The sequence below is a fragment of the Polyergus mexicanus genome, unplaced genomic scaffold, assembly GCF_030449975.1.
Source record: "Polyergus mexicanus isolate NDT 795.1 unplaced genomic scaffold, iyPolMexi1.0 SCAF_6, whole genome shotgun sequence".
NCBI lineage: Eukaryota > Metazoa > Arthropoda > Insecta > Hymenoptera > Formicidae > Polyergus > Polyergus mexicanus.
This window is the reverse complement of record NW_027223326.1, coordinates 1,765,878-1,778,456: the sequence shown is the minus strand read 5'-3', so window position 1 is coordinate 1,778,456 and position 12,579 is coordinate 1,765,878.

The window sequence follows — 12,579 nt, the reverse complement described above, 5'->3', positions numbered from 1 at the left end:
AGCAGTGGTATCAACGCAGAGTACTATACAGGGTGTCCCATTTTAAAGGACCCACTCAAATATCTCAGAAACACTGCGTTAAATCGAAAAATGTTTCAAACAAAAGTTGTGTGGCTTCAAGGGGGCCATAAGATGGTGACAATGATTTGACCTTGGAAAATCATTTGAAGGTCACGTGAAGGTCAACTTTAAAATCTTAAATGGAAATCCCCATTTTTCATTTAGTATTCTTATAGCTGACATCGAGAGCTTTCCAAAACACTATAATAAAGTATTTTTTTATTAAGTACTTTTCGAGTTATTTTATATTTTAAAATCTGACATCTTTTGATATAAAAAATTAAATATTTCGTAAAATATTTTGTTTTTGATAATCTTACCGTAATACTTCTATGTACAGAATAATGAGACAAATCAATTAGTATAAAAAAAAAAAATTGTTTTTAAGAAAATTATTTACAATGTATTTTTTTAAACAATTATTTGTTTTTTTTGGCACTAATTAATTTGTCTTATTATTCTGTACATAGAAGTATTACGGTAAAATTATCGAAAACTAAATATTTTACGAAGTATTTAATTTTTTATATCAAAATATGTCAGATTAAAATATAAAATAACTCAAAAAGTACTTAATGAAAAAATACTTTATTATAGTGTTTTGGAAAGCTCTCGATGTCAGCTACAAGAATACTAAATAAAAAATGGGGGTTTCCACTTAAGATTTTAAAGTTGACCTTCACGTGACCTTCAAATAATTTTCCAAGGTAAAATCATTGTCACCGTCTTATGGCCCCCTCGAAGCCACACAACTTTTGTTTGAAACATTTTTCGATTTAACGCAGTGTTTCTGAGATATTTGAGTGGGTCCTTTAAAATGGGACACCCTGTATATATATACGGCAATCACGTATACTAGAGCGAATTCTTTTCCGTTTTCATTTGCCACGCGGAGAAAAATATCATGACTTTTCCCGCGTTTTCCGCTCTGCATTCGCGAAGAAAATCCAATAGCCATAATTTTTTCTTCGTGTTGTCGCGGAAATCCCCGGATCTTAAACATTTTTATTATGGCGAGAACGATGAAGTGCTCGTCCAACTCCTGCGGCGAGCAGGATGACATATTGTCGTGTGAAGTCGTTTGCTTGATTTATCTACCTTTAAGCAGCACGCGCCGCTCCATTCAATCTTGAAACCGAATGTACAAAGTATTCGTTTAAAAACGCTACGATCACTTTATCTTATATAATAATATATTGATTGTATCATTATTATTATTAAAGTATTTTTAAATTGTTACAAAACTCGAAAGCGTATTTTTTATGATAAATTTAGTCAATTTTTCTTTAGTAAAAATTTGATTGAGTTTTATTTTTTCAAAATATATTTTAAAATCTTTGTATTAAAATATTACTTTTTTTTTTAAATAATATAAAATATATAATATAAATTTATATTCAAATAAAATATGAAAAAAGTGACGATATTCTGGGAACATCTCATTGGCTGCCGAGAAGGTTGAGAAACAACACTTGTTCCGACGTAGACGATCTGGTCGGCGGTATTGGCGAGATATCAAAATCAAACGTCGCAATCAATAGGCCACAAAAGTTCGCGTTGGACTTTATCGGCGTTCTTAATTAGGGGCTTATCCCTCCTTAACATCGAGCAAGTTCGTCGACCTGTAAACTGAATTTATCGCCCGGTATACGAATGGAGTCGAGGTTGAAGCACCTCGACTTATTCTCTTGAGCTGACTTAGGAAAATACACAAAGAGAGAGAAAGAGAGAAGAATATAAGGGGGGAGGGGGTAGATAGTGAACTTTTGCTAAAGATGCACTTTTTAGCGCTTGTGCGAGTCGACGCTTTTACAGCACCTGTACAGATATATCACTCGTAAAAGCAATGAACTTTCATGAATTCCCAGTCGTAAGATTTTCAATTGATTTAATTTAACGATATCTCATATATACTGGGTGGCCCATTTTAATCCATCCAATCGAATATCTCAAAAATCAAGCCCGAAAGAGAAAAATGTTTCAGACAAAAGTTGTTTGCTTTCGAGGGGGCCATAAGATGGTACCATTGGTTTGACCTTGAAGAGCCATTTGAAGGTCGCGTGAAGGTCAACTTTAAAATCTTAAATGGAAATTCCTATTTTTTATTTAGTATTCTTGTAGCTTGCCTCGAGAGCTTTCCGAAACACTATAATAAACAATTTTTTTATTCAACTTTATACTTTTTGAGCTATTTTATATTTTAATCTGACATTTTTTGATATAAAAAATTAAATATCTCATAAAATAGTTAGTTTTTGATAATCTTACCGTAATACTTTTATGTACAGAATAATGATACAAATCAATTAGTATAAAAAAATAATAGTTTAAAAAAAAATGATTTACGATGTATTTTTTTAAACTTTTTTTTTTTTTGCACTAATTGATTTGTCTCATTATTCTGTACATAAAAGTATTACGGTAAGATTATCGAAAACTGAATATTTTATGAGATATTTAATTTTTTATATCAAAAGATGTTAGATTTTAAAATATAAAATAACTCAAAAAGTACTGAATACAAAAATACTTTATTATAGTGTTTTGGAAAGCTCTCGATGTCAGCTACAAGAATACTAAATGAAATATGGGGATTTCCATTTAAGATTTTAAAGTTGACCTTCACATGTCCTTCAAATAATTTTCCAAGGTCAAATCATTGTCGCCATCTTATGGCCCCCTTGAAGCCACACAACTTTTGTTTGAAACATTTTTCTCTTCCGGGCTTGGTTTTTGAGATATTCGACTGGATGGATTAAAATGGGCCACCCAGTATATATATTTTAATTAAATCTATTTTAGATTTTATTTAATACATTTGTATCAAGTGTTTCATTGAGTTTTTTTTTTTTTCATCAATTATTTAATACTATTGAAAACAATTTCTTTTGTGAAAAGAGATGCCTCTTGTAATCTACAAATCAGATTATTCGGTTGAAAAAAAAATCGCTAAAATCATTGCTATTGTTAATTCATATTTTATGTAATTTTAATTGATTATAATTTTTGTGATTTTTTTTTCACTTTTCGATCATCATTTATTTATTTTTGTTCAAAGAAACTTGGAGAGACTTATGGAATAAGTATGTATAACAAAGGGAAGATTTATAAAACTTGGATGAAAAGACTTGAATGCTAAAAACCCGCGATAATCTAATCACAGTCATGCTTTCCCCCTTCCCGTCTCCCCGTTTCACAGCCTTCCGATGCGCACGTGCATGCTATAATAATGTACGCGTGCACGTGGAGCGCAAGGTCCTAGCATTGACTTCGAACAGCAATATTGCAGTAAATTGCACAATCTCAGTTGACAACGCTAATGCATATTCGTTTTACTTAACGCTCTTGATGGAAATATCCATTTTAAATTCATCGCAATCGAATCATCGAATCGTGTGTTTCAAGACATCATAATACAACTCTTAAGCTTCGTAATTTGCATGACCTTATTTATATATTTCGAAAATATGAAGAGTTATATGGTTGCTTTAGAAAAATAGAAAATAATATTCCACTCTGTTTAAAAACTTTTTTTTTTTTTTTTTTTTTTTTTTTTTTTTTTTTTTTTTTTTTTAAAGAATTGTTTATCTTTAATTTCGAGAGACATTTTGATATATCTGAAAATATTAGTTTATTTTCTCTCGACATACCGCGGTTTAATCGCGAGCACAGACTACTCTGTACACGGAACGCCCTGCATTAATTTCTACTTCGACGTTACCCGCAAACTTACGCGGACGACTTCCTCGTATTTTAAAATCACTGCATATTCATGTTAGGGTTAACCCAACAAGTTCTCCAATGGCCTCGGCAATTAATATCCATTTGCGCTGGAACGCGTAACGAGTTAGATGCGGAGAATCTCTTTTTTTTTCTCTGACGCTTTGACGTACTAACATCTGGGACGTTGGAGCGCATAAGGTGTCCCGGAAGTTTCGCGCTCCTTCGTATCGTCAAGGATCTTTGTGATCAAAATTTCTCGCGAAAGAAACACATTTGAAAAAATTAAAAATTTAAATTGTAGTAAAAAATCTAGAGTCTTCACGGAGTTTAAGATTTATGAAGGGCTATATTTGGGCTCTAGATATCTAGAATCGTAAAGAGAATTTTAAATATAATAATGTCTCTCAGTTGATAAAATTCTACTATGCATGAATTCAATATCGTATACTAATTAAAAAGATTGTCATTCTTTGTCTTATTTAAGCTCTGATTAAGTATAAAGTTTCAACCAAGATAAAACAATGAAGATTTTTTTTTTTAGTATAATATATATACGTATATCTTCATTTTTTCTATATTTTTTTTTAATTTGAGAATTGTTTTACGCTTACACAATATTTATACTTTAAATTTTATTCGAAGATACAATTACTTACGCATATACGGTTCGATACACCGTGTATAGTTAACCCGATGCATTCCTGGAGCGTATGCACGATGGCCGACTGGTACTGCTGGTGCTCGCAGGTGCAAGAAACACGAAACCATCTTCATCGCGTGCCGTGTGATCGCGTTTCTGTAAATTAGAGCCAACGTTAGAGCCATCGAGAGAGAGAGAGAGAGAGAAAGACGAGGAAAATGATCTTTTTGCGTTCCGAATTGATTAGCTCGATTGAATTAATCTCCCAAACCTTGCGTTTCTTTCCGATAAACATCCGAAAAGCACAGAAAAGAAGCTAAGAACGATGAACAAAAAGTGAATTCTAAGGACAAAACTAATTCAATTTTCATATTCGAACAATCGAATTAATCGAATAATCTGAATTAATCGACGAATAGACACAATTATCGAATTAATATCTAAATATTATATATTGTGAAGAATTTGTTGCCATAATTAGTGCTCATCTGGAAATGCCCTAATAGACTTAATAATCCGCCATAAGTTTAATATGGAAAAAATTAATGAAAATATTGCGCGAATAACCGAGAAAAATCTTCTCACAACCAACAATCTAGGCAAACAAAAATCGATGGAAATAATTAATATATACAGGGTGTCCCATTTTAAAGGACCCACTCAAATATCTCAGAAACACTGCGTTAAATCGGAAAATGTTTCAAACAAAAGTTGTGTGGCTTCAAGGGGGCCATAAGATGGCGACAATGATTTGACCTTGGAAAATCATTTGAAGGTCATGTGAAGGTCAACTTTAAAATCTTAAATGGAAACCCCCATTTTTTATTTAGTATTCTTGTAGCTGACATCGAGAGCATTCCAAAACACTATAATAAAGTATTTTTTCATTAAGTACTTTTTGAGTTATTTTATATTTTAATCTGACATATTTTGATATAAAAAAAATAAAATATTTCGTAAACTATTCAGTTTTCGATAATTTTACCGTAATACTTCTATGTACAGAATAATAAGACAAATTAATTAGTGCCAAAAAAAACAAATAATTGTTTAAAAAAATACATTGTAAATAATTTTCTTAAAAACAATTTTTTTTTTTTTATACTGATTGATTTGTCTCATTATTCTGTACACAGAAGTATTACGGTAAGATTATCAAAAACTAAATATTTTACGAGATATTTAATTTTTTATATATTAAAATATGTCAGATTAAAATATAAAATAACTCAAAAAGTACTTAATAAAAAAATACTTTATTATAGTGTTTTGGAAAGCTCTCGATGTGAGCTACAAGAATACTAAATAAAAAATGGGGGTTTCCATTTAAGATTTTAAAGTTGACCTTCACATGACCTTCAAATAATTTTCCAAGGTCAAATCATTGTCGCCATCTTATGGCCCCCTCGAAGCCACACAACTTTTGTTTGAAACATTTTTCGATTTAACGCAGTGTTTCTGAGATATTTGAGTGGGTCCTTTAAAATGGGACATCCTGTATATCAGAAAAGAATGCGAGAGCTGTTTATATTTCTTTATTTATAGATATATCGCGAGCGAACGTCTCTATTCATAGCTAGTTAATAGAACTTTTGTATATCATGACGCGTGATAGCGAGGAGTACCTTTTTCGCGCGTGCGGAAAAACGAGGAAAAACGTCGAGCGGAAACCGAGCGTTTCCGAAAGCAACGCGTTACGTTTTTCCGCGATCAAGTTCGCGAGCGGCGGCGGTGGCGCGTGAATCGATTGAATCTCGATAACAGAACGCGCTATTCGCGAAGGCATTTAACTGACGGGTAACGAATCACGATAGAACACACGCATTTCGTTCACGCAAAATCGCCGCCTGATAACCGAATCGCGCGATATCATTCGATATTCATTCTCGTAATTTTTTAGCTGTCATAGTGTACTTGAAGCAGAAAAAATTATATATAATATTTCACAACTTTATATCCACAATCCTATATGAATCATTCGACAATATACTTTCGAAGCGTTAATTTTTTTTTAATATAAAAAGCATTTAACACGTGTAGAAAATAATTTTCAATATTATTTTCTCTCTCTCTCTCTCTCTCTTTTTTTAAGGCGTATTTTAAATATCATAGATCCCGTTTGTTCCGGATAAATTAACGTAAATCTTTTCCGTCGCTAATTACAAGCAGCGCGTATCGATGCGTTACGAACGATGAAAGGGGGATGGGGGATTCGCGTTAACCTCCGTTAGCGCGTATCGGGGCTAATTTAACCGGGCGATCGGACGGTCCCCGCAGGCCGGGCCTCGACTCGCGTCGTCAGAGTCCGTACCAGCTGTCGTCGAGCAGGTGATGCTGCAGCTGTCTGCGAACGCGTCCTCGTCGGATCCCCCACTCGTCCTGGACCACACTCGTCCTGGATCGATCGATGGTCTCTTCTCTTCTCCTGCCGAAAAAAAAGTAACGCCGACAGACAGAAACGCGCGCGAGCGATCGCTCGCTTTAATTGCTTCGCCTCTCTTCGAGTTGAAGGGGATGTCCCGATTGGAGCGCCTCTCTTGGCTCCAATCGGGACATCCCTCTCGCGATATATTTCCCTCTTACATTAAAAAAAAGATAAAATAAATATTCAAAGTGTATTAATAATTATGATTCCCTCAGCTGTAGCTACAGCCTTTAGGAAGAAATGTCTTTTTTGCTCTCTGTCTCTGGATAGAAATAATGACGAATTCGAGGTTGATTAATATTCCAGTACATTCTCGATACTTGTTCAGAATAATTAAAAATGTCAATGGCGAAATGATTATCGATCATCCCCTTAAATGCAATAATTTTTGTATTCCCGAGATAAAATCGCGAGATAAAAATCTCGTTGCGGAAATGAGAGAAAAAAGGTAGAGGAATGTTTGAAATTATTTTTTACGATCTCACTCACTCTTTATCTCCGTAATATAAAAGGTATTATTATATTTATAATCTATTTATACAGAATAATGATATATAATATTACTATTTTTATATATTATAGAAAGAGAGAGAGACAGAGAGATAGTTAAAAACTAATTCTCTAAATATTATTGAGCTTCATCTCTTTCGCTTGCGAAGAAATATAGAAGAGACTAAATTTATTAAAATATAATCTTCATTTAAAATAATACAATAATTTGGGGTGAAGTTGAATTGTAAAGGTATCGGTTATTAGAAATCACCCGAGACAGAATCTAATTTTTAAAAAACTTTAACGAGGGATAAAGCAGATTGTGTTATTGCTGAATCATCACACACACACACATACACACACACAATGACCTAAAGATTGGCGAAAATATATTATGGTCATTCGGATAATTCGCTTAATTGCCTTTTCCCGATTTGCCTCGAACACATTCGAACATTATTATGGCTTCTATATTAAAATATAAATATAATAAAAAATGTAAAAAAGGTGAACTCGAACAAATAAGAGCATTGATACTATAGCAATAATAATTAGCAACATTATAAAAAAGATATTAGCAATATAAAATAAATGACGATATCAAATATATAGATATAATGTTTTTTTTTTGTTACTTTTACACAACCTGAATTCAATTTAAAATATGTATTTATATTCTTTTGTGTGTATAATTATATATTTTTTAAATTTCAATCATTACTTTTATTATGATTAATTTTTAAATTATTTTTAATTTAATTTCAATTTTAATTTAATTTTCTATCCTTTATTCCTATTTTTTTTTTCTTTTTTTTTTCCACCTTTCGCTTTGTAAATCGAAAAGTGAAAGTGGTCGTCGAAATGTATTGTCGTTGTAAAACTGTTTCTGTCGCGATAGATTGTTCACGGTTAAAAAAAAAAAAACACACACACACACACCCGCAAGATCTGAAAACAAAGCGTGCGTATACCCGTTGCATCAGCCAATTGTAGCGGAATGCATTTGTGTTCACGAATTCCGTAACACATCGATTCAGTTTTAACCTCTGTTCTATGCATTGTTAGCAATACCTGTGACAATCCTAATTATTAACGGACGAGAACGGAAAGACTTTACGATTCTACTCGAAACTTATTGTTAGTGACAAGCGTTGCGGCACCACTAATGTATTTTCACGAATTTGGAGAAAATATATTCTCGTTTTCAACTCAAATTTATTTTAGAAATATTTAATATATATATTATGTTAATATAAAATTTATTACAAAACTGGCGAAATTTATTTTGGAGAATTTACGTAAATTATATATATTTAAATATATATATATATATATATACAGAGTGTCCCATTTTAAAGGACCCACTCAAATATCTCAGAAACACTGCGTTAAATCGAAAAATGTTTCAAACAAAAGTTGTGTGGCTTCAAGAGGGCCATAAGATGGTGACAATGATTTGACCTTGGAAAATCATTTGAAGGTCATGTGAAGGTCAACTTTAAAATCTTAAATGGAAACCCCCATTTTTTATTCAGTATTCTTGTAGCTGACATCGAGAGCTTTCCAAAACACTATAATAAAGTATTTTTTTATTAAGTACTTTTTGAGTTATTTTATATTTTAATCTGACATATTTTGATATATAAAAAATTAAATATCTCGTAAAATATTTAGTTTTTGATAATCTTACCGTAATACTTCTATGTACAGAATAATGGGACAAATCAATCAGTATAAAAAAAAAATTGTTTTTAAGAAAATTATTTACAATGCATTTTTTAAAACAATTATTTGTTTTTTTTTGGCACTATTTAATTTGTCTTATTATTCTGTACATAGAAGTATTACGGTAAAATTATCGAAAACTGAATATTTTACGAAATATTTTATTTTTTTTATATCAAAATATGTCAGATTAAAATATAAAATAACTCAGAAAGTACTTAATGAAAAAATACTTTATTATAGTGTTTTGGAAAGCTCTCGATGTCAGCTACATGAATACTAAATGAAAAATGGGAATTTTCATTTAAGATTTTAAAGTTGACCTTCACATGACCTTCACATGATTTTCCAAGGTCAAATCATTGTCACCATCTTATGGCCCCCTTGAAGCCACATAACTTTTGTCTGAAACATTTTTCGATTTAACGCAGTGTTTCTGAGATATTCGAGTGGGTCCTTTAAAATGGGACACCCTGTATATATATCCATCATCAAGATTTATAGACTAATTTTTAAAAATGATCACTTTACGTAAAAAATCATTTATATAATAATGTATAGTATTTATTTCATTTAGATTTGTTTGTACGTATACATCACATTTCTCATTTATATAATCTTTTACATTAATTTCTATAATATATTATTACTATTCTCTCGTATAAAGTTATCGTGCGTCGAGAGCTTGAAAAATTGCGGGGAAGGCAGACATAAATCGCTATAAATCGCTCGTTACTTACGTATAACCGAGCGCGTTTCACGGAGGCTCTGTAAAATGTGTTCGCGGTCTCTCCTCTCCTCCTTCCCCCTCCCTCTTTCCTCCGTCGTCGTCACCTTAATGTCCCTCTCGTCGCATCCGACGTCGCGCATTCAATTGACTCTTACCTGGCGACCTACCTGGCTGCCGCGTCGGCGGTAACCTTGACGCGGGCAGGCAGGGGCCGACCAGTTTTCCGCGATAATGCTCGCGCTCGCACGTTCCATAATCGCGCCATAAAAGGTACAAAGCAATAGTGTCAAGTCTGCGCGCTTCTCGCGCATTGCATTCACGTGTGCAGGTGCAGCGCGCGATGCGCTCGGTCTGTCGGTCGGGCTCGTGCGCCCGCATCGCCGATGCAGATGCAAATGTGAAACCGCGAAGGCTCACTCGCTGTGGCACCTGTGCGATTATTGTTATATCGTAATATTACATTGTCTCGTTCGTAGAATTTTTTAAAAATAAAAAAAGTGCTGTAAGGTCAGGGTTGGCAAAATTCCACATTTATTCGGATAAAATTCATGTCAGTGGTAAAACCTGATATTTTCTGGAAAAAAAAAAAAAGAAACGTTCGTATTAAAAATGTAAAGATAAATAGAAAAGCTTTTTATCCATATTCGTCATTGGAGAGTATCTCCTAATTTAAATTTTATTCAAAATAAAATCTGTAATACTATATATTAGATATTAGAACGTAGCAAATAAATTAGTTTTTTTTTTTTTTTTTTTTCTTCAAGATGAACGATGAACGCGAATCAGATTCATATTGGTAATTTTTCTTATTAAATTAAAAATTAATATAAAGTTTAGTAATATTTATATTTGTGTAAAGTTTTCTTTTTAAAAATTTCTCATATAATTTGAATTAAAAAGAGACTATTATTATAATAATTTCATTTTTCAAACTATAATGATTAGTATGATTTATTAATGAAAGAAAAAATATCATTTTGCATAAAGTTATATGAATATATCTATTTTAGCGTTATACAGGGTGTCCCATTTTAAAGGACCCACTCAAATATCTCAGAAACACTGCGTTAAATCGAAAAATGTTTCAGACAAAAGTTGTGTGGCTTCGAGGGGGCCATAAGACGGTGACAATGATTTCACCTTGGAAAATCATTTGAAGGTCATGTGAAGGTCAACTTTAAAATCTTAAATGGAAATCCCCATATTTCATTTAGTATTCTTGTAGCTGACATCGAGAGCTTTCCAAAACACTATAATAAAGTATTTTTTCATTAAGTACTTTTTGACTTATTTTATATTTTAATCTGACATATTTTGATATATAAAAAATTAAATATCTCGTAAAATATTTAGTTTTTGATAATCTTATCGTAATACTTTTATGTACAGAATAATGAGACAAATCAATTAGTATAAAAAAAAATTGTTTTTAAGAAAATTATTTACAATGTATTTTTTTAAACAATTATTTGTTTTTTTTGGCACTAATTAATTTGTCTTATTATTCTGTACATAGAAGTATTACGGTAAAATTATCGAAAACTGAATATTTTACGAAATATTTTATTTTTTATATCAAAATATGTCAGATTAAAATATAAAATAACTCAAAAAGTACTTAATGAGAAAATACTTTATTTATAGTGCTTTGGAAAGCTCTCGATGTTAGCTATAACATTAGTAATTAAAAAATGGGGGTTTTCATTTAAGATTTTAAAGTTGACCTTCACATGACCTTCAAATGATTTTCCAAGGTGAAATCATTGTCACCATCTTATGGCCCCCTTGAAGCCACACAACTTTTGCTTGAAACATTTCTCGATTTAACGCAGTGTTTTTGAGATATTTGAGTGGGTCCTTTAAAATGGGACACCCTGTATATTGGTTATTTTTATAGTTTTTTCGCCAGTTTATTCCATTGAATAAAGTCCAGGATAGTAAAAACCGGGATTGACGGTTAATGGATTGTTCTCCACTCCTTGATCTTTTCTAGCCAATCGTGTATAATAAGGATTAGGATTTTCTTATCTCGAAGCGAAACGTTACAGCCGCGCGTCCCTCCTTAGGGGCGTACAATGCTAAATATCCGAAAACGGGGTTGAAGGGGCGAAGTCGCGGTGACGGTAGTAGCGACGGCCACGGCTTACAACGGGCGAGCTCTAATAAAGCCCGTGAGCGAAGCTCTCCCGCAGCTTCTCTTTCTCTCGTCGCTGCGAGCGCACGATTGTGCGGGTTATTTGCGGACGGCGGGAACACAACAGGGTAGAGAGGCCGCAACGTCGTTTCGCACACATTGTGTGCGCTCGCCGTTCCGACGAGTTTTGTACAGGGTGCGCTTGTAAATTCGGAGAGCTTTCGTGAATCGGCTGCGAACGGTCCACGGTGATTATTTTATTTGTGATTTTCCGACGTTACCTCATTGAAAAAATAAATTAACACTAGATAATATAATTGATGTAATAAAAAAATTATTCTATTTCTATTCAATTATTAATAATTGCGAGATAAATAAATCATTTGGAACTGGAAATGCGAGAAATTCTCTTAAATCCCAGTTGGAAAGGGGTTATTTCGAAAAACACATACATTCTATATTCTTTTTATTAATTAATTAATTTTTATTTTTATTTTTTTATTATTATTCTTATTTTTATCTAATATCTTTTTTATTATTTTATTAATTCGTTGATCTTGCGAAGAGAAAAATCGTTTCCCAAGATTTCGAAATGTTGAATAATACTTTTTGGAAGATAATTTTTTAGAATGAAATTATTTATAGATGTT